Source organism: Thermobia domestica, chromosome 10 (genome assembly GCF_964235325.1).
Source record: "Thermobia domestica chromosome 10, izTheDome1.hap1.1, whole genome shotgun sequence".
Lineage (NCBI taxonomy): Eukaryota > Metazoa > Arthropoda > Insecta > Zygentoma > Lepismatidae > Thermobia > Thermobia domestica.
This window is the reverse complement of record NC_137463.1, coordinates 93,447,784-93,471,156: the sequence shown is the minus strand read 5'-3', so window position 1 is coordinate 93,471,156 and position 23,373 is coordinate 93,447,784. Positions and strand designations below refer to the sequence as shown.

The 23,373-nt window shown below is 36.5% G+C and overlaps 1 protein-coding gene across 2 annotated transcripts in view; it reads right to left on the bottom strand.

Annotated features, from left to right (window-relative positions):
• The window catches only part of LOC145662571 (rho GTPase-activating protein 32-like), a 659,017-nt gene extending 636,579 nt beyond the window's left edge, over positions 1-22,438 (bottom strand). The window contains exon 1 of one of the 2 annotated variants that reach the window (XM_081728260.1): positions 22,296-22,438. The gene's annotated coding sequence lies outside the window, so the exon portion shown is untranslated. The remainder of the gene's footprint in view (positions 1-22,295) is intronic. The other variant, XM_081728261.1, reaches the window with a different exon arrangement.
• Positions 22,439-23,373: the final 935 nt, after the last annotated feature.

The following is a 23,373-nucleotide window of genomic DNA, read 5'->3' as shown; positions in this document are numbered from 1 at the left end:
ACTCCCGGAGACTTCATGGGAAACATTTGTCATATTAAAAATCAACATCTACAGTAGGAAAAAAAAAAAAAAAACAATACATGTAAAGAAAAACTTAAAATTCATGTTTTCCCCAATACTACAAACTGTAATTCTCTCTACTTTGTTGTTATATTAGCCGTTTACTTTCTCGTGTCATTTTCAGAAATTTATTCCTATGTTACAAATAGTTGCTGCTTAGATGAAAACTGTATTTACTTTAATTTGTATCTCTTTTATGTTTCTAATATATAGACTATAAAGACAAAGAAGCAGTGAAAGTAAACATAGAAAAAGAATGTGCGAAAGAGTCTATTTTGCCCCAGGTTATCTTTATATGACGGTCTGAGCATCTGCCAACTGCACACGCTGAGATTGGAGCCCACATACGTAATACGTTCCGTTCTTCAGAATTTTTTTTACATACGGACGTAAAACCACAAACAATCAAGGAAGCGAATAACACCAAAACATTAATTAAAGCACCAAGGCGGTGCCTGATGTGGGAACAAACACACAACCATTAAGACTTATTGTGCATATATAGGATTAAGTATAGATAACAGAGCAATATGACTATCTGTAAGTCTTCATGAAGCATGCTCAGTGTATCTTCTTAAGTAACAAATTCTCTACCTCGTAGAGAGGGGTCCACAGATATTGTTACTTCCCACTACCCCAAGAACTTTGTTCAACGAAACTACCTTCATTACATTAAGAAATGGACCAAAAATTATGACTTGCCCAATTTTTTTTTCTTACATGTCATGTTATATTTTCTCTCCCTACAATGTACTCCTGCTTACGGACCTGTTCAAGTACTTGGGTACGTATAATGCTGAACGACGTTCCTCGGTAAAAAGAGACAATAATACAAATTCACTCTAGTCAACATCTCCTACAGATTAGATGAAAACTACAAATGCTAGCCTCAACAATTCCTCAAACATAGCTTTCACAATACCTGATCAGATCAACATTATTATTATTATTATTATTATTATTATTATTAGTTAATACTTAATCCAACTCAAGAGCAACAACTTCCATCGCTTTGTTTCTGTTTCGGGACATAATCGGGCTATACTGGACCGAGTAAAAATAAGTAACAGAAAAGAAAAGTATTACTGTATATTTAACTGTATGACAGTGGCATGTAAAATTGGTTATTAAATTTAGGGACGTGATTGGAAAAGCTGACAATCCACAAGAACCAAATTTCTCGACAAAAGCGTCTGAATTTACCATCTTCTAACCATCTACTTCAATCCCTCTATTAAATTTATCTCTCTATTCAATAATTTTTTATGCTTAAATTGTTAATAATTATTATGATGATTATTTAGAGGAAAGTGTATCAGGTATACAAGATTGCAATGTAGGTTGTCAAGTTTTCCAACCACGCCCTTCAATTGAATCGTTGAGTTCGAAAACCAGTCATCTCCATCGAAACTAATTTTAGAGGAGAGATAAACAAAACTAAATTAGTCAATATGCATCTGACATATAGGATTGCTTTCATTTTTGGACCGTAGAATATGTCAGTTTCTATGCACCCAAAATAAACTAAAACTAACTTAAAAAAAAAAAAAAAAAAAACTCTATGGCTTACAGAACCCGGAGATTCAATGCCGCGTTCACAGAAGCTCTCCACTGACTTATATCCTTAGCCAACTGGATCGTTTCAACTTTGTATTCCTATATCTGCGAGATCCATCCCATCTGCGCCTAGGTCTTCCTAATGGTCGTTTTCCGATTGGTCTTCCAGTCAAGACTTTGAAAGCGTTTCTACTTTCATCCATCCCAGCTACATGACCTGCTTACCTAAGCCTCCTAGACTTGATGACCTAACAATGTTTGGTAAATCGTATAAATTATGTAGTTCCTCGTTATGTAGTTTCCGCCACTCCCCATTCCCATTCCTCTTGGGTCCGAATATTCGTCTCAGGATCCCCAAAATAAAAACATCCCTATGTATGAGATGCATATTGACTAATTTAGTTTTGTTTGTCTCTCCTCTAAAATTAGTTTCGATGAAGATGACTAGTTTTCAAACACAACCATTCAATTGATTTATCCATTACATTGATATTCGAACTCTTTTTAGCATATTTCTTTTTTACTTATGATCTATCAGGGTTTACAACATTTCGTCTAGCAACCCTTGCATTTCAGAGGTTTGTCATGTTTGTTTATATTTGTTAACTTTCATTCATTCATTTTATACTATAAGAATGTGATTATACTAAAGAGAGCTTTGCATTGTTGTGAATATCATCACCTAAAAGATTTATTATATAAGTTATATCTAATAATTACATATGTGGTTGTGACAACATTGTCGAAATATGTTTGTGAATACAACGCTAAAATTTACTAATTCCGAAACACTTCTGGAACAAAATCCATGATATAGATTTAGCAATTTCCATGGAGCTGTTTGCTATTATTTACTTTACTCCGATTTAGTCAAACCATTTCTGAGGACACATGTGGATTGCTCAACATCTGAACAGATCTGGGAAAAGGATCTTAACCCGTATCCAGTTGATTTCATTACAATTTTCTCACTTGATCTCTTTTGAGCAATGACAGAATACGAAGATTGATTATTATGAGAGTCCCACACTGACATCTTGATCTACATGATTTATTGTGTGACATCTGCATTGGTCCGAAACTTCTGCGAGCTCTCTCTGAAACGAGAGGAAGATATTCTTGATTCGTTTTATAATAAAGGTGACAAACCAAATATCCTTCCTTCCTCTGTAAATCCTTCTAACTGTACGATTCATCTAGGTAGTAGCTGGTAACCAACCACAGGTATTGAATCCAAATCTGTCTTGATACATGGCCAGTGAAGTCCAAATCTTGGTAGAGTCCTTGATGAGCCTGGTGTCCCATTATTCTAGTTAGAGCAATCCACGTTTAGGCACAGGAAACTAATCACATCAGTTTACTTCTGGACAAAACCAATAATTAATCATCAGCAAATGAACCAATTATTTACGATAGAATAGTTGGGCTCCAAATCAACTTGTGTATTGCAGATGCAGCGTCGCCTCAATAGGTCTCGGCTATCTTAACAGATAAAGTCTTAATCAGTGTTGGCAAATCCAAGGAAGTCATGATTGGTGTTGCCACATATCGAGTTGCGCTGGTAATCTTCAAAGCAATCACATTTTACTTAAAATTTCAGTCACAAGGACAGCTAAACCAAAATAAACTTCACTATAATCCATCAAACCAGACCCTTCTGGGAGGAACATTTCGCGATTACAATAGAATATATTCCTTGGTCTTCATCTGTATAAAATTTAACAGTTCATTCTTTGTAGGTTGCGAGAAGAATAAGGGCTTGTAGTCAAAGTATACTATTTATAAAATTAGAGCGCGTACTAAAATGAAAACGACTTGACAGCTTATTGTTAACTACGTAACTATAAGAACATATTGTAGTAGAAATTATTACAACAAACGCGAGAAAAGTGCTAATATAAATAATTGTTAATCCCGAGTTCGCAATATTAACTGTACATATATAAACCTTAAATGATACGTTTGTACTGTAAACACGGAAAATGTAAAAATCTATATCAGGAGTTTTGTCAAATATAAAATTACGGTACTTTGTCTCATACAACAGAAGCAAAATCAACTCATTCCACTGACATGATGGACAGGTGATTTATGAGATGAAATGAAATTTTAGTTTAACATCTCACGCTTATCCTCTTTAGGCTAAAGAAGACGGTTGATCAGTGAAAATGAATGATTGTAAAATTAATTTTTTGTGCTCTCCCATCAGGAATCGAACTCGCTTTATGGATATATGTAGTAGGAATCAATTAGTTTCAGTCAACTGATATTAACTTCTAAATCCAAAGTCACTTTCCGGAAGGTCCTTTTGTGCAATAAAAACGGAAATGTTCAAGAATGTAAGACATAGGTAAGTAAGATATTCGATGTTTAGTACTTTAAAAGTACAATATGAAGGTTTCTGCGTAAATTTAGCATATTATTTCAAGACAACTACTTTTTAAAAAGGATACTGCAGCTGAGCAATTGTAAACCAAAATGTAATATTGTATATTTAAATCATTGAATAGATTGAGGCTTCTGGTATTTTCTTTTTGGGTGTTCTTAAGTTTGGAGTGTCAAATATTCAAGAAAATCATTTCCAATATCATCTTCTGTACAGGATTTACAAGGGACATTAGTGACATAGGTTACTCGAAAATTTTGTGCTGTGTATGGGAAGGACGAAAGGATGCTATTGTTCTAAGGTCATTTCGAAAAGCGAGGACAAGAATTAGTATGTTTCATGTGTAGTTTTATGCTTATAAATTACAGTCGGATAAGTGAAAGGTAACAGCAAACTAAGAAATGGAACATTGTTATTGGAAACGATCACCGAAAAGCAGAGAACCCACTTAAAAAACAAGAAGTTAGTATTGGAACACACCTAATCAGACGCTACCATCTTCTGAATACTTAATCTCTTGTTGGAATCTTCTGAGCGGAACTGATGAGGAAATTAAATCATCGCTAGGGGACCAACATGTTGCTGAAGTAGCTCAAATTGGAAGTAAGATTCAGGGAAACTTCCAACTGCCACTGACATTCTTACTTTGTCTACGCTCCCGAAATTCTACTATCATCTCAAAGTTCGACCATTTATATCTAGTTCTCTTTCCTGCTTTAAGAATAAATACTTCGGACACATCACTACAGTGGCGTATTTACGATTTTGTTTCGGGGAGGGCTTTGCTAACTTTCGGGGGGGCTTTGCCTGAAAATGTGAAAATTCTGCAAGATATTTCATATATTTTACTATAGTAAGATTTCGGGGGGGGGGCTTAAGCCCGGAAGCCCCCCTAAATACGCCACTGTATCACTACATCATGTAATGCAACCGCACCTCTTGTATGAGTTCTGGTCAGGGAAGTCAAGTTGCAGCGCCATGTACACTCATGTCCAAAATTATTGTCGCATGTCTATGCATATGTTATTGTAGGAATATCATTTGAGAACTATTTCGCCCGGTATTTCTTATAATGTCAGTATATGTATAATCGGCAAATACATATATGTAGCAAATTTCATGTCAAAAGAGCAGTAAATAAGAACAATAAAACGAAAATAAAATTTTCTTGTCCATTTAGCAACATTTTGTTTCACTCATTCTAATTTTCATATTTATAATTCTTTTGCTATGAAATTTATCACAAATACACATTTCCCAATTATACACATAGTATCAGTATTAAAGGTACCCTGCAAAATCATTATCAAATTATATTCTACAAAAAGAAAGTTATAGATATGCGACAATCATTTTGGACATGAGTGTACAGCGACTAAACCTTATTGTGTTAACTGTAAGGGTGATCATTCTGCTTGCTATCTAGCCTTTCAAGGAGAGAAGTGCACCTGAAAACTCATGGTTACCTACAAGATCGCTGCTGATGTAAAGCGTTACCTAACAGACAGCATTTCCAACCTCATTTCTTATTCCGTTTGTTTGTTTCTGACCTTTATTGGAAATCTGTGGCAGCCCAGACATCTGACATTATACACAAACTGAGCTGGTTTAATCTAAGAACCCTGAAACGAAAACCTTAGTCGTTGCTTTGTCAACCGAACCTTCAAAAATACATGTTGTTCGTACCCATGGTTACATACCGATAGCTAAGCCATCTTGTCACTCGTTATATGTTGTTGGTATCAAATTAAGCTATCATATTCGTTGTCGCCTTAAAGACCGAGTCGTCGCTCAGAAGAAATTTAAATCTTCCATCAGTTCGTAAGCCGTCTTCAATTTCAATGCGATCTGATATGGTGGAAGGCGAACTTATGGATAGGAGTAAACTGACTCTCGAGGCAAGATCGCAATTTTTCACAATAAAGCGTTTCTTCAGTGGAACATTACCGACTTTAGGAGTCACCTTGAAAAATTAATTGGCCTCTCACTATCCACCAATTATTACCTGGTTGCACCCTTTTTCAGTATATGAGTCTTCTGTTTTCTTACGAGCGTTACAGAAATAAGCACATTGATAGTCGAGCTTCCGGCGGCGTCACCATCGATGCATTCAACACTTTTCATTGCAGGCATATTAAAATCATTTATCATTTGCAAACAGTTGCGATACGAATTTTCTTTCCTCGCCTGATACAGCAATCAGGTATGCCGCATTGGCAGATGTTGCACTGGAACATTCTCTTCCGTGCTCCGATCTCTGTAGCTATTTCCTCCAATAGATGCGCTCTTACTGGCAAGCAGATTGGAACCAGACTAACGATAACCTTTACACTATAAAATCTGGGGCAACTGACAGAGACAAAGTGATCCTGGTAACCTTATATATCACACACTCTTACCTCATACATTCCTATTTAGTACGTAACATCAATGTAAAGACTGTACCGTCATACTGAGTATTCGGCACATCCTTATAGAATGTCCAGAATATTCAGGCTGCAGAGAAAGTTAATGGAAGATAACTTGTTTCAGTGACCATAGTATTGCTTACATCCGTGACATTAAAAGAAATAACGTTCTCTTCTTCTTTTGTTCACCTCTGATGCGTGGATTCCTGGTTCAATCCCAGTTTACACCAAGTGGACTTTGTGGTGGACAAACCGTATGCGTGATTTTTCTGGATTTCTCCCGTTTATTTCCACTTTCTTCATTCCACTATTTCATTCATTATCATCACCGTCTCTCTTAGCCTGGACGCATAATCGAGGGCTGTGAAAGAGAGATAAAATGACCGATTTCATTTACTTATTTTTATTACTAATTTTAGTCATAATCCTTGTTATTTGTTTCCTATTTTATTAGGTTCACGTTCGTTCCTCTATGAAGTAACTCTTGAACGAAAACGAACTTTTCAATTCTGTTGTTGTTTTTACAATATACAGCTAAAGCAATTATCTCGGTCGAGTTCCTTAACGGAATCAATCCATTGACATTATCACGAGTAATTATGGTTTTAACGGTGGCTATCCATATCCCATAAACGTATAGGTGATATCGCCCCTGGAAAACATAAAGGTGCTAAGCGTCATTCTACTTTTATGTCCAACTAAGTGCATATCCTGCCTTCCCATTTCATGTTTAATGTTGGCAGAAAGGAGACAAGTGACAGGAGATAATATGAAAGGTCTGCAGTGAAAACTGAATTCTATAGAAGAATGTATGAATCGGAATTAATTAGAATTTTATTAATTTTTATACTCTTCTGAGAAATTTGCAGTTTGGTGCTTAGCACCTTTCTGCTTTCCGGTGGCGATATGTTTCGTGTGATCCTCTTCACTATCTTTACCAGGGCTTATTTGGGGTACGATGGCTCAGTGGTAGAGCGCTCACCTATGCAGCGTGTAGTCCATGGTTCGATCCCCGGCCAGATAAGTTTGTCGTGGACAACATCATGTCGGTGAGTTTTCTCAGGGTACTCTCGTTTCTTCCACATTCTCATTCCACCAATTCTTCCATCATCATTAACTTGCCTTAATCATAAATCCCCCTTTGCCTAACAGGTATAATCGTGGGTTGTGAATCTGAAAGATTTTCATTTTTATTTCACCAGGATTTGTTTATTTATTTTGCCTTTCCATGATCTGTGTTTCAGACTGCGAGGTGTGTGGACTGAATATCGACAAAATATCCAAGCTTGATCCATATACCGAAATATCTATCAGTAAACTTTTAGATATTTGAAAATATCGATCGATATATTGAATATCGCAAAGCCTAGTTTGTGTTTTAATTTTACCTTCTATATAGAAGCTTATTTCCTATTTTGTTTTATTGTATACTTTATCAAGTTTTTATTCTCTTTTCACTGGTTTAGAATTTGCGTTCTTGATCACTGTTTTATGTTGGGAGTCCTTTCATGAAGAGCATGTGTTGACCGTTGTCCTTCCCGCGATGAGGACAATTAACCTTAGTACTGATGTCCCCATCAACCAAACCCTCCCCAACTAATCAATCAATGAACAAGATGCATTTACTGTTAAGTTAATTTCATGCGGGGAAACGAGACACAAAGGCGGTTTTGGTTTGTATATACAAGAATTGTTACGTGGTCATATTGATTACCAAAACTGTTCTTGTTTTTGTTTCTGTTTACGTAAAAACTTTAATTAAAACCACTAAACTAACTCTAAGGCCTATGGAACTCGGAGGTTCAATGCAACATTCATAAAAGCTCTCCATTGACTTCTATCCTTAGCCAACTGGATCCAGTTTCTACACTGCTGAGCAAATCTTAGGACGAAAGTAAGTTTCGCATGCCGTATCACTTCCAGGGTGGTGGTAGATGGGTGAAATTCGAACTATACATAGAAAATAATGCTACAATATGACACAGTAAACAACAAAATCAGCGATTAGCAGAACAAAAGTGGCACTTCTGTACAGAGGCAATAATTTACGCTAAAAGCACTGCGACTCATGATGCTCCCCTGACATTACAGAAGGAAATGAAATGAAATCTTTTGAGTTTTACGTCCCACGCTTATGCCGGTTAGGCTAAAGGAGATGGTGATGATGAGTAATGAATAAAATGGTGGAATGAAGAAAGTGGGAGGAAACGGGAGAACCCCGAGGAAACCCACACACACGGTGTTTGTCCACCACAAAGTTCACTTGACGGGTGCTCAGATCGAACCCGGGACCCCAAGCACCAAAGGTGAACGCTCTACTACTGAGCCACCGCGGCCCCACACATTACAGAAGGAGTGAAATGATTCTTAAAAGTGTGTGTGATCATCACGGAAAGAGATGCATGCTCTGCAACGCGCTCTCATGCTGCTCACAAAGTCGGTAATGAATACTGTTTTGGTAAGAAGATCCCTTATTCCATCAGCGCTGTTAACAATGCTGGATAATTCTTGTTGCACGTGGATGTGCATCAAGACGTCTACCTATAGCATTCCAAACGTGCTCGATGGGATTTAAGCCTGAGAACAGACAGGCCAGTCCATTCACTTAATATCCTCTTGTTTCAAAAGCTCCGGAACCTTCACTGTTCGATGCGGTCGCGCATTATCATCCATGAAGAAGAGGTTGGGACCGACTTGACCTCTGAAAAGACGCACGTGAATGAGTATACTAAGACAATAACATTGACCGGTGAATGTATCGTTAGCTATGTTCAAATACTGGGAGGTCGGTACACCCATACAATGTTATGCCTTCTCACACAAGAACACTAGACTATCAAACTAGTCATGTTCAACGAGGTTCCGGGTTCATCGAGGTTCCTACTCTCGCCAGATAAATGTATGACCAGAATCACTCCTCAGACTTAATCTACTCTCATCGGAGAAGAGATCCCACTCCTCCTTGGTCCAGTACTGAAGTTCTGGATGTCGCCGATGGATGTAAACCGAATACAATATAGTGGTCTTTGGGCAAAGAGACTACCTACCTGAAGTCGACAAGTCACTGTGGAGGAGGAGACTGGGGAACTTGCAGTCCTCTTAGATGTTTGCAATTGTACCCGTAGTTTGACGTCGGTTACTTCTAGCCCGTTTCACAACGTAGCGGTCGTTCTCTGCTGTATTGACCGTGCTCGACCGTCATTTCTTGCAGTATTACGCGTGGCTCGAAATGCTCCTACGCACATGAAAAATGCCGTGGACAATATCAAACTACAGAGACACATTCATCACACATCGTCAATTTCAGTTTCCTTACACTTCTCTTTCGTGCAAAGTCATTCAAATGTTGTCTCGGAGTCATGTTGTTGTGAGTAACACCAACAATATGCATCTTACAGCTCTCTGACTGACACACACTGTCTCGTCTCTTTCATTCAACTGCTTCGTGTTGGGAAAGCAGACCCATTACGCGCTACGATCATGCTGATGGCACGCTATGCAACGTTCTTACTTTATCGTGAACGTTGGAAGTCCTCTGCTACCGGGCTTTCATTCATTTCCATTGATTATATATGTTAATTTATCTATCTCTCCTTGAGTTTTGAACACCAGTGTCCTTGGTATTCCTATTTCTGTGAGACCCATCTTCACACTGACCTGCTATCTGTAGTAGGGTGGTTCGAAAATTTTTTTTTTCTATTTCCGGAACGCTATATTGCGCACAAGTTGCCATTGGTATAGACAAGAAAAAACTCAAAAAGAGAAACTTTTATTTATATATCTTCCGGTCCCGCATCGCCGTTGAAATTTGAAAAATCCGGTAAAAACAAGGAATTTTCAATATTTTTCTAAAAAGGACTGAATAATACAGAATGATGACCCTACATAACCTAAAGATTTCTTCAAGTATATAAGAACAATTTTAAAATAAATAAACTATATTTATATAGTATCTTCTGGTCGCGCATCGCTGTCAAAAATTTGCAAAATTTGCGAATTTAGCAAAATTGGACAGTTTAACATTTTTTAAAAATTTTCTTAAAACGAGTAAGAGAAGGACATCATCACCAATTGGGGGTGAAGGGGGCGCGGTGGCTCAGTGGTAGAGCGTTCACCTCCGGTGCTTGGGGTCCCTAGTTCGATCCCAGCTCGCGCTGTGTGGACTTTGTGGTGGACAAACACCGTGCTCGTGGGTTTTCTCGGGGTTCTCCCGTTTTCTTCCACTTTCTTCATTCCACCATTTCATTCATTTCTCATTATCACCGTCTCCTTTAGCCTAACCGGCATAACCGTGGGACGTAAAACTTAAAGATTTCATTTCATTTCATTTTCACGCAGGGGTGGCTGCACTTGGTGTTCCACTACCCAACCAGCCATCCAATGATTAGGATGTATTATTTACAAATGCATTTTCAAATTTATAATTTCACATAATTCGTCCCCTACAAATTTCCATTTTCCCCTCTATTTTTGCCCATAATGACTTTAAACTCTGATTTATACGGGGGCACAGTGGTAGAACGTTGACCTCTTGTGCATGGGGTTCTTGTTTCGATCCCAGCTCGCGCCAAGTGAGCGTGTGTGTGCGGGTTTTCTCGGGGTTTTCCCATTTTCTCCCACTTTCTTCATTTCACCATTTCATTCATTTCTCATCATCATCGTCTCCTTTAGCCTAGCCGGCATAATCGTGGGACGTAAAAGTTAAAAGATTCCATTTTGTTCATCTTTTCTGATTTATACGAAAATGTAGGCATGAATGATCTTGGCAATATTGTAGCTCTGATGAAGCCGCCTCTAGCACTGTGTCCACACACTACACCGGAAGCTTCCGCCACGTCTGCTTATAACCTACCTTATTTCATTATTAGTCAATGGTAAGATTACAAGTATCCCATTGCATTATTTCGGTGTAATCTTTAGCTACAAAGTTCATGTCTGGTGGCAAAAATGTCTAATAGGATTACTTTCAAAAGCTGCTTTCTTTGCCTTCAAAAGTCGTCTGTACCTAAGCTTTCGAATGTAGTTTCTGTCATCAATGACCATGGCCAAAGAAAAATTTTTCGGAATGAGCAAAGTAAGCATTCCGTTCTATAACAGAGTCTAAAACTTATTTAAGCTCTTCTGGCAAAATACCGCGTTTTCTGAATGGTCTCGTAAACATGTTGTGGACTTTCGGTTAAATTGTTGCTCAACTTAATAGCAAACCACATAGGCATATGTAACTTTAAGATAAAGGTGGCAAATGCCTCATTATCTGAAGGACATTTCGCACTAATGTATAACCGCTGAATTCTATTAGCTGTAGTGAGCAATCTTGAATGTGATAAAGGGCCAGAGTCACGAACTAAAAGGTCTTCAGAGCAGTGCCCTAACTGGATGAATTTTGATATATCCAGTAAATACAGTTGGTCTTTGCTAAGTACCTGATTGTCTACTTCAGAAATCACACAATTGATAGGTTCAAATTCAATAGCTGGTAGAGTGTGTGGACACAGTGCTAGAGACGGCTTCATCAGAGCTACACTATTGTCAAGATCATCCATGTCTACATTTTCGCATAAATCAGAAAAAAATTGAAATCTTTAAATTTTACGTCCCACTGTGATGCCGGCTAAAGGAGATGGTGATGATGAAAAATGAACGAAATGGTGGAATGAAGAAAGTGGGAGAATCCTCAGAACACACACACACATATTGTGCTTGTCCACCATAAAACTCACTTGTGCGAGCTGGGATCGAACCAAGAACCCCATGCACAAAAGGTTAGAAAACGCAGCTACGTGTGCGTACGGGATTAACAACGTGTGACACTTCTTTCCTTTACAGCATGTCCGAGAATCCCTCCGTCCCTTTGAGGAATCCCGTGCGCACGCATAGCTGCGTTTTCAAACATGCATTTGTCAATAGAGTAGGTATGACTTTCTAAGTGACGTTTTTAACCGCAATCTCTACGATGTATTGCATTTAAGCTGTTGGCCTCTGAAGTTCATGTTCCCACGCTTTCGACACTGTCACTCCTAAACGGAACGGAATTTCCTCCATGTTCACTAGGACTTTTTTTTGCTTCTTTTTAGATGTACTATCATCCGTCCAAGTTTGTGTACGTAGTTACCGTTCACCCTATATATATATACATATATATATATATATATATATATATATATATATATATATATATATATATATATATATATATATATATATATATATATATATATATATATATAATTTAAAATATTCTTTACTCATGAACGTTTGTTTAAAAAAGCGTGAAGTACATGTTTTGGGAAGACAAAAGTAAAATCAATGAAAATATGAGCGACCTCAGAAACAACGAAGCCTACCATTTTAGTAAAATTTTCCAAATATTTCGCAGCGCTCTTGTAAGTCAGCTAAGACACTCCAGGATACTGCAGGGTACAGTTTGGGAAACTCTGTCCTAGGCAAAATTACTCTGCACTTCTAGTTAAATTTTTGGTGTGTATGAGTTTTAAATATAAATTTCATACAATTACACTAAAGCAACTTTTTCAGGAAATAAATAAAAAAATACTGCTGAAAAAAAAAACTTCTAGCTTTCACTGAAATTATTCTAAACTAGTCTATTGTGTTCAAGTACTCACTTTCCCTATAACAAAAACACAATATGTTCTTCGAAATCAAATTATGTCATTGTTTTGAATTGTTTCCTTGAAGGTCAACATTACTTTGAAAGTTGTTTGTATTTTGTGTTTCTAGCACAATACACATATTTCGGGAAAGCTACAAACAGAAGTGTGTTAATGAACAAATCAAAACATAAACAAAGTAAACCAGTATTGAAATCAGCACGACGCGGGTAATTTTCTATTACTAATACTATCAAAATATAAGCAACCAGAACGATGTACACATGCCTTTGCGATTATGTATACCATATTGTTAAAATGTAGAACTTCTGTCGCTGATTTCTGAAATATCGGGAGAGTGAAATGTTTATTAGCACATATCTCGTTAGCAAAATCTGACAGTTGACAAGAGGTACGGTGAGTACGGTGAGTAATATCCGCTGTGGTAAAGTTGAGCAATTAGTGGATCCAGGAGGATCGTTTGGATCGGGCGGATTGCCTCCGGGACGATTACGGAAGGTTTGAAATAAATAAGGAGTTTGACATCAAATCAGAACAAAGTAGCGAAATATTTTATACTAGCAAATGCCCCCACATGTTACTGTACGCAATATTTTGCGTTCTTGCGCTCAGAAGTCTCGTACAAACTCAAATGTCTCGTATGGGCATCCAAGGGCGTCCATGTTGTGGTTTCCAAGGGGGGGGGGGGGAGGATAAGCCACGTTTCAAATATAGTTTCAAATTTTGCTGTAAGTAATGTAAAAATTCTATTGGGTTTTCGATATTCCCAAGTACAATTTCCTCTAGGGGCGGGCGCCCCACCTTGCCCCCTCCTGATGGGCGCCCTTGTGGGCATCTTAGAGAAGCACCCCATCTCTTTTTCTTCCATTTTAAGTCAAAACACCTAAAAACGCTAAATTACGTGTTTATTTTAGATGAAATGTGCGTGTTTATTTATGTGTTACGCGTTTATTTAATTACGTGTTTATTTTAGTCAAACACCACATTGCATGTCTCTAACCTTAAGTGATTTCAAAATATGGTCATATTATTACAATAACTCCAACTCCCACCATTTTTTTTTTCTTAGATCTTTTCTTCCCTTCTAGCATGGACGCCGACAACGTGGGTGCTCCGGGGCTCCGGCACCCATACAAATAATCTTGTGGGTGCCGGGTACCGACAAGATTTTTAATTTGTACCCGGGTTTGAACCTGTTTCTCTTGCGTTTAAGTCAGCCGTGTTACAGACTGAGCTAGGGCAGCCCCAACTTATTCTTATAGAACCGGCATATTTTACTTTATCACAGCACAGCCCTTTATGACAGTGTTCATAAAAGATTTTAACTAAAATAAATCAATCAAATATCGAGACTTCCCTGAAAACATATAGGTTAATACGTCCCGCCATTGATATGCACCCACATGAATCTTGGAGAGTCGGCGTCGTTGCCTTCTAGGACAAATATATTTTTTAAAAAAAGAAAACTGAAACGTGTTAAATTATTTACAATAAAAAGTCCAAATATCAAATTTCATGTCTCTAACGTTGAGTTCCGAGGTATGGACATTTTATTATAATAATTGTAATCCCTTCTTTTTCTTCCTGACCACTCCATTGAAAAAAAGGGGTGGGGTTGTTTCCTAAAGATGCCCAATGGGACGTTTAATTAAAGATTTTTTCCAAAAGTTTCTTCCCACTAAATTAAACACTTACCTAAATCAATTTTGTAAAGGAGCCCATACCCACCCCTCTCTCGAAGGTTCACGCAACACCCTTCTAAACTATCCATTACATGTTTCCCAGCAGGTGCGCACACAGAAATTTGTTATGAGGGTCCGAAGTAGAAGGTCTAGAAAGGGTCGATTCCGCGTGAGTGTTTCCCTGATACAGACAAAAACACCAGTACTAGTATGTTATATTTGAAAATTATGAAGCTTTGAGAATGGAGATTCGGACTCAGTGTGTAACCCTGTCCTCCAACCACGTATTTTAAACTCCATTAACTTCCTTCCTTATTTAAGAGCACATTCTAGTTCAAAGTGTGTTGTTCTTGAGAAAATTATTCAATTTTTGATTGATAAGTGCTTCAAATCTAAATTTTTCTCCTTCCTTTCATTATGATATTATAATACAGGTGATGAACTGTAACTATATGGAAAAATACTTGAAACTGCTAGTAATTAAAATTTAGGTCCTATATGTCGAATAGCTCTAACGCCCTAGCAGGCTACATAGATTGCTCATGTCCAACTTGACAGTAGCGCTAATCATCAATAGACTTTCGATAATATTAATTTGAAACTTTCCTGTTCCACAGCCCGCCACCTGCAGCGTCAAAATGCTACACTGAGAAAAATCCGTTCTCCGGACAGCGGTATATTGTACAAATATACGGAATCCTCTTGCTTACTAGAGAAATCAGTACGGAACATACGTTATCCATATGCTACATACGCACTGCCCTTAGATGTTACATCATGCCGTTTCAGGATCCGACATCTAACACTTTTCCGTATATCACATGCATACGGAAGAAGAAGAGAAGAAGAGAAGAAGAAGAAGAAGAAATGTCAGAGTGACGGTTGTGTTGTGCTCCGTATTTTGGATAATTTTTACTGTTTGTTTTGTAATTTGTGCTACAAGTTACTTTGTTTATATAATGGTGAGTACGGTACACTAATTTGAACTTATTTCTTTTGCGTTATTGTGTGCATACGTGCTCAAAACATAAATGTTAGTGGCATCAAATATATCGTTTTGAAAGGTAAACAATCAGTGTTGCTAGATACAAACTCAAACCTGTAGGAGCGAACTACCGATCATTCGAGATATCGAAGTATTAAAATGAGTCTGTGCTTGGACTGCGATAAACCTGTATCGCGGCAGGAAATTAAGGCACAATGCTGTGACTGTGCAAAATTATGTCATTTAAAGTGTGCTCAGTTAGTTGAAACTGATCTTGAATATCTAAAATCCATCGGAGAGTCTTGGCGTTGCAATAAGTGTAAAAAATCTCGTAGAAGCAGCATGCAATTGGAGTCAACTGTTCGGTCAGAATCGCCAACTCTTGCAGACGTATTAAATCTGACTAAGGAACTAAAAGAAGAAATTGCAAAATTAAGTAAATCGCATACTGAGACTGAACGTGAGCTGGGAAAATCTCTCGACCTGGTTCACGAAAAACTGGATGAAAGTTTGGAACATATAAAAAAACAGGATGAAAAAATCAGTGAATGCCTAGCTGAAATTGAGCGTTTAAATCAGGAGAATATAAACCTAAAAAAAGAAATTCAAGAGGTTAAAATGGATCTAGATGCTCTAGATCAATACGGAAGGCGCAATACACTAGAAATATTTGGTGTGCCGGAGAGTACAAATGAAAATACCCTTGATGTAGTGAAAAATGTAGGGCGTGCTTTAGATGTTAATGTTAGTGAAGATATGGTAGATGCATGTCATAGAATGAAAAAATTACCTCATCAAAAATTTAGTGGAATCGTAGTTAAGTTTGTGCGACGTTCGGATAAGGAAAAGTTTTTACAGAGGAGAAAAGTGAAAAGAAATCTGAACACAACACATTTGGGTTATACTATGAGTGAAACTATATATGTAAATCAATCTCTTACTTCCTATAGAAAGCGTATTTTTGGTCAGGCAAAGAAAAAGAAAAATGAGAAACATTACGCATATTTATGGGTTGATCAGACGGGAAATATCAAATTAAAAAAAAGTCAAGATGATAGAAACGTTTTAATTCTTAGAACATTGGATGATGTACAAGCTTTGTAATACATTACTATTTTCAACATAATGGCTTTAAATGAGATAAATATTTATTACCAAAATGTGAGGGGTATTAATACTAAATTGTATGATCTCTTGCTTAGTATATCTGCAGAAAATTACGATGTAATAATATTAACAGAAACGTGGTTAGATGATAATATTTTTAACAATGAATTTATTGACGATCGATATAACGTGTTTCGTAATGATAGAGTATCTAAAGGAGGAGGGGGTGTTCTTGTCGCTGCCTTGAATAAATACCAAACTGAAAATATAGAAATTAGTATTAATGGTGTCGAAACTGTGTGTATTAAGTTACAGTTTGGGATAAATACTTTTGTTATTTCAACGGTCTATTTTCCACCAAAGTCTAAATTAGATAAGTACGTTGAATATTACCGATTAATGGAAAATATTATTATTTCTAACCAGTATCAGGTAGTGATTGCTGGTGACTTTAATATACCTGAAGTTAAAGATAATAATACAGACCTACTACACAATGGTAACATTTGTATTGCTCTTGCGAATTTTTTATCTCTTTGTGATCTAAAATTGGTAAATGATATTAAAAATAAAAATGGAAGAACATTGGACCTGGTTTCTGTTAATCAAAGTACAAATTGTAGTATTGCTAAAAATGCTTGTGCACTATTAAAAGAGGATGATCATCATCCATCTTTACTAATGCAAATATTAGTAACAGGAAAAATAACTTATGCAAAACAGAGTCAGGTGACAATGTTTAATTATAGCAAAGCTGACTTTGTTAATATCTATACTTCCTTAAGAGATGAAAATTGGGATGTAGTAATAATGAGTCACAATCCTGAGAGCGCATTAAACAAATTTTACGACATTGTTAACAATATTATTAATAAGAACGTGCCTAGGAAAGTGGTAAATGCAAGACATCGTTATCCTCCCTGGTTTTCTTCCTCAATCATTAAATGTATAAAGGAGAAAGAATTTTGCAGAAAACGGCAGAAATACTCGGTTTATTATCATAATAAATTTGTTGAATTGAGAAGGAAATTAAAAAGTATGATTGATTCATCATATAAGTTATATATCTCTCAGATAGAGTCTGCTCTTGTTAAAGATACAAAACCACTTTGGGCATTTATAAAAAATAAAAAAATAAAAAAGTCAAATTGCTGTATGACTATAAAAAATGAAGTATTGATGTCAAATGAATCGATATCTAATGCCTTTGCAGATTACTTTAAAAGTGTGTATTCTCCTTCCCCTTGCACATATAGTAAAGTTGATTCAGTTGACACGATAGTTTCTCAATGTCTTTCTCTATATCCAGTTACTGATTCGGAATACAATGAAGCTGTAAAAAAATTAAAACCCTCAAAATCTAGTGGACCTGACTTGATTCCAGCATACATTTTTAAAGGTTGCTGTTCAGTGTTGAAAATTCCGTTATGTCATATTTATAATTTAATTTTAAAAACACAAATATATCCTAAGCTCTGGAAAAATTCAAGAGTCTGTCCAATCCATAAATCAGGTAATCCTTTAGAGATAGGAAATTACAGACCCATTTCGGTTATTTCAGCCCCATCAAAAATACTTGAAAATATATTATACAGAAGAATATATAATCATGTTAAACCGTATATATCTATTAATCAACATGGTTTTTGTCAAGGAAAATCTACTGTAACAAATTTGGTTAACTTTGTTCAATATATATTTAATTCCTTTAATAATGGAAACATGGTTGACACAGTTTATTTGGATTTTTCAAAAGCTTTTGATACTCTGGATCATAATATTCTTCTAAATAAATTGTCTAAATTTGGTTTTTGTGATAATTTTTTAAAACTGATTTCTTCTTATCTGAGTGATCGACAACAATTCGTAACATATAGACATACAAATTCTTACATATATAAGGTAAATTCTGGGGTACCACAAGGTTCCAATTTGGGACCTTTATTCTTTTTATTGTTCATTAATGACTTACCAGATATCTTCAAATACTCCAGGTGTTTGTTATTTGCTGATGATGTCAAATTATTTAAAGAGATAAAAACACTCACTGACTGCAATGAGTTGAATTCTGATTTATCAAGGGCATACAAATGGAGTTTAGACAATAAGTTATATTTTAACTCAAATAAATGCTGTGTCACATCTTTTTCTAGAAAGAGAAAGGCATTAAGTTACGATTATCAATTGTCTGGAAAAAGTTTAAAAAGATGTAATGTTGTAAAAGATCTTGGGGTCACATTGGATGATAAGCTTTGAATTTCATATTAACAAAATGTGTAATGAAGCTTTCAAATTACTTGGATTTATGTTTAGAAATACTCAGGTGATAAAGAATGCATTTGCTTTGACTAATTTATTTAATAGTCTTATAAGAAGTAAGTTAGAATATGCTAGCCTGATATGGTTTCCTTACACTAGAAAGAATATAGAGAAAATTGAACGTGTACAAAATAAGTTTCTACGATTTCTTTATTATAAAAAATACAATAAATCCTCGTATTTTGAACGGATTTCTTATAAATCTTTACTCGAAGAATTTGCTGTAACTTCGTTATATACCAGAAGAGAAATAAGTCAACATATCTTTTTGTATAAAATTGTTAATGGTGTTATTAATAATCCCGACTTTCTGGGTTCACTTTGTTTTAATGTGAAGAAAGATGTATTGCGTATTAGGTTACCCTTTTATTATGGTATTTCACGCTCTAATTTTCACCAATTTTCACCTGTCATAAGGCTTAGTAAAAAACATAATGAACTGGTACAACGTAACTCAAATATTGATTTTTCTTTACCATTTAAAGTATATGTGTCAAAAATTAAAGAAGTAGTTTAAATTTTACTTGCTGTTAATATTGGATAAAGATTTTATTTTTATTTTTGACACATATCTAGGTAAATTTATTTAAAATTCGCTGGAGTGCAAATAAGAAGCTTTAGTTATAGAAGCAATGTTGAAATGAAATTTATAGTTGCTCATTTGTAATTATAAATTGTAAAAGCAGTATGTATTGTAGAAAAAATGTTTGTATAGTTGTGCATCTTGCAATATTCTTTTTGATTATTGTAGTTAATACTGTAATAGGTGCTTATATATGACGTCTTCTTTTTCTTTTCTGTTTTTTTTTCTCTTGTAATAATATTTTGAAACATATACTTGTACACCTATTGTAATTGGGGGGAAACCCCTGTTATAGGTAATAATAATAAATAAATAAATAAATACTTACACTATGTGATCAAAAGTATCCGGACACCCCCAAAAACATGTTTTTTTTAATATTAGGTGCATTGTGCTGCCACCTACTGCCAGGTACTCATTATCAGCGACCTCAGTAGTCATTCGACATCGTGAGAAAGCAGAATGGGGCGCTCCGCGGAACTCACGGACTTCGAACGTAGTCAGATGATTGGGTGTCACTTATGTCAGAAGTCTGTACGCGAGATTTCCACACTCCTAAACATCCCTAGGTCCACTGTGTCTGATGTGATAGTGAAATGGAAACGTGAAGGGACACGTACAGCACAAAAGCGTACAGACCGACCTCGTCTGTTGACTGACAGAGACCGCCGACAGCTGAAGAAGGTCGTAAAGTGTAATAGGCAGACATCTATCCGAACCATCATAAAGGAATTCCAAACTGCATCAGGATCCACTCCAAGTATTATGACAGTTAGGCGTGAGCTGAGAAAACTTGATTTTCATGGTCGAGCGGCTGCTCATAAGCCACATATCACGCAGGTAAATGCCAAACGACGCTTCGCTTGGTGTAAGGAGCGTAAACATTGGACAATTGAACAGTGGAAAAACGTTGTGTGGAGTGACGAATTACGGTACCCGTGTGGCGACCCGATGCTAACACAGACAGGAGATGCTAACAAAAAAAAAAAAAAAAATGCCCCTTGGATGGCCTCGACATGTATTGCAAACGCCATGCAATCAACTTCAAACTAGTCTACCCGTAGATTGTTTCAGGAAATGAATGTTCCCCGTAACAATGTCTATAGGACGAAACATTTCTTAAGTGCCCAACTTCGTCAGATGAGGCCCATTTTCACTTATTTAGTTACGTTAATAAGCAAAATTGTAAGTTTGGGATCGAAAACATCTTCGCACTGTGCACGAAAAACCTTTACATAGTGTCAGTTACCACGTGAAATGCCGTGACTCATGCATATGTAATATGTCCGTATTTTTTCGAGACATATAGTTCTGCTCCCATTCCTGAATTACAATATCCTGGTCTGTCAGAAATGTGTATGCAATACAATGACGCTACCTGTCACACAGCACGACAACCTATGTTAACTCTCCGCAAACACTTGTCAATGTGCCTCGTTTCACGATTTTGTGACATCAATTGGCCAGCAAGATCACCAGATCTATCACCGGCGGACTACTTCCTTTGGGATTACCTGAGGGAAAGAGTATACTCCAACAAACAACGAACAATTGACGCACTACAGCAAGAAATCAAAATGGAATTTTGTGGCCATTCCAGTTGACACGCTTTACCGCATCATTCTGTACCTTAGACAGAGCCCAGGAATGTTCTCGGTGTAATGGTGACCACAGGATTTGATATTCAAAACTTAATGTAGTGTTCCAAAATTCCTGTAGTCAGGCATGCATTTACCAGTTTACTTAAAGCTTATTACTACAATTCCAAATATTTATATTTAAAATTTATCCCATGATTATGGGACACCCTGTACTACGAAACACTGGTTATTATTCCTTCTGTAGTTGTTTTCGTGTAGGAATTTAATATGCAAACACTAATGCAAAAATGTCGCATACTGAGGATTGCTAACGTGATTTGCTAGTTATGTAGTACCTCCCAAATTATCAATACAAAAAAGGCAATTATGTAACAAACATGACAAGGTAAGCTTCGTCCTTCAACGCCAAAGCCAACACATGTGGTATTGAAGTCTTTGTCCCTTCTGACATGCCTACACATTACCGTATGTGTGGGCTTAGATAATCCGTTACTTACTTGACACATGTAACATCATTTTTATTTGTTCATGAAAAAGTTACACGTGAAGTGCAAAGGACCATACGGAAAATTTAAAATAAGAAACAAATGCTTACTATTCACATAACAGGATCTGAGAGCAATACCACCTTGCACACTTTATCTACTCGTTTGTGTCAAAAAAGATCAGTATATACACTTGTACTACATTCACACTTGTTTCCTTCAAATTAATAAATATAAAACAATTGAAGAACAAAAAGTGTATAATTTTAAATATAAACGGTGCCCCAACACGAAATATTTTACAGTTAAAATCAAAGTAATCCGTTGCTAAGACAACAGACGCTTGATTCTTGTGCTGCCACTTGGCCTGAGTCGATTTTCCGAGCACGCCACCATGCATGCATCACACAAGCACAGCACATTTATAAACACCTGAACTCAGAAACCGTGCTTTCAGTATATATTACATGCTCTACCACCTAGCTTCACTTACCTAATATTGCATCAATCCGCAGCGAGAATTTCTTCTCAAAAGAAAGCACTGTTTATCCATGATAACAACACATAAACAAGAACCACTTTATGTACACTACACACTTCCACTGGATGTCACTTGGAAACTGGACAGGGAGGAAGAACACGGTCTCTGAACACGACATAAACAGGAACTTCTACGATGCGCCAGCCATCTAACGGCAGATCTGTGGACTACGTCCAGCATATTTTAAAAAGATCTACGTTTATGTTTCAAATGCTTTATATATATATATATATATATATATATATATATATATATATATATATATATATATATATATACAATCATAATAGTACTATTTTAAAAAGTGTATACTTAATATACTTCGTCTACTACGTAGAAAGTATAAGGCATATATATTTCCTAATAAATGAATGAGTGAAAAAAAAAGAACGCAACGAATTTCGTGAGAAGTAGGGTGTTTGGTACAAAATGCGTTCATATTGTAAAATTCCATGATATTATTAGCTTTTAACAGGGGAAAAAATTCAAAATTGAGATATAATACCAATCGATAGATCTCATGGAGCTTAACAAAAGTATATGGGTGAATCAGGGCCAAGGGCGCCCATTAGGGGGGCAAGGTGTGGCGCTCCCACCCCTCTAGAGGAAATTGTACTTTGGAAGATCGAAAACCCAAGAGATTTTTTAGAATAGTTACAGCAAAATTTGAGACTACGTTTGAAATGTCGCTTATACTTGCCCCCTCTGGAAACCACAACATGGGCGACCTTGGTCGGGGCCGTATTTATGCATGGGCCATGGCCCGGGGCGGCAAATTTTGGAGGGAAGCAAATTTTCTTGGACCAGATATTGTTCGAGAAAGTTAGGATCACGCAGTGAGGTTTACAAGATCTTGTTGTTACTGTAGTAATTCCGACCGTTACTCCGCACGATGATTCTTGAACGGATTAGATTTTTTTTTTAAATTCTGATTTTGCAATACATAATAGAGCATTATTTCGAACCTTCGTTAACGGATAAACTGATAACGGCGACTTTGACGATAGTTATCTAAGGTCCATATCTCATA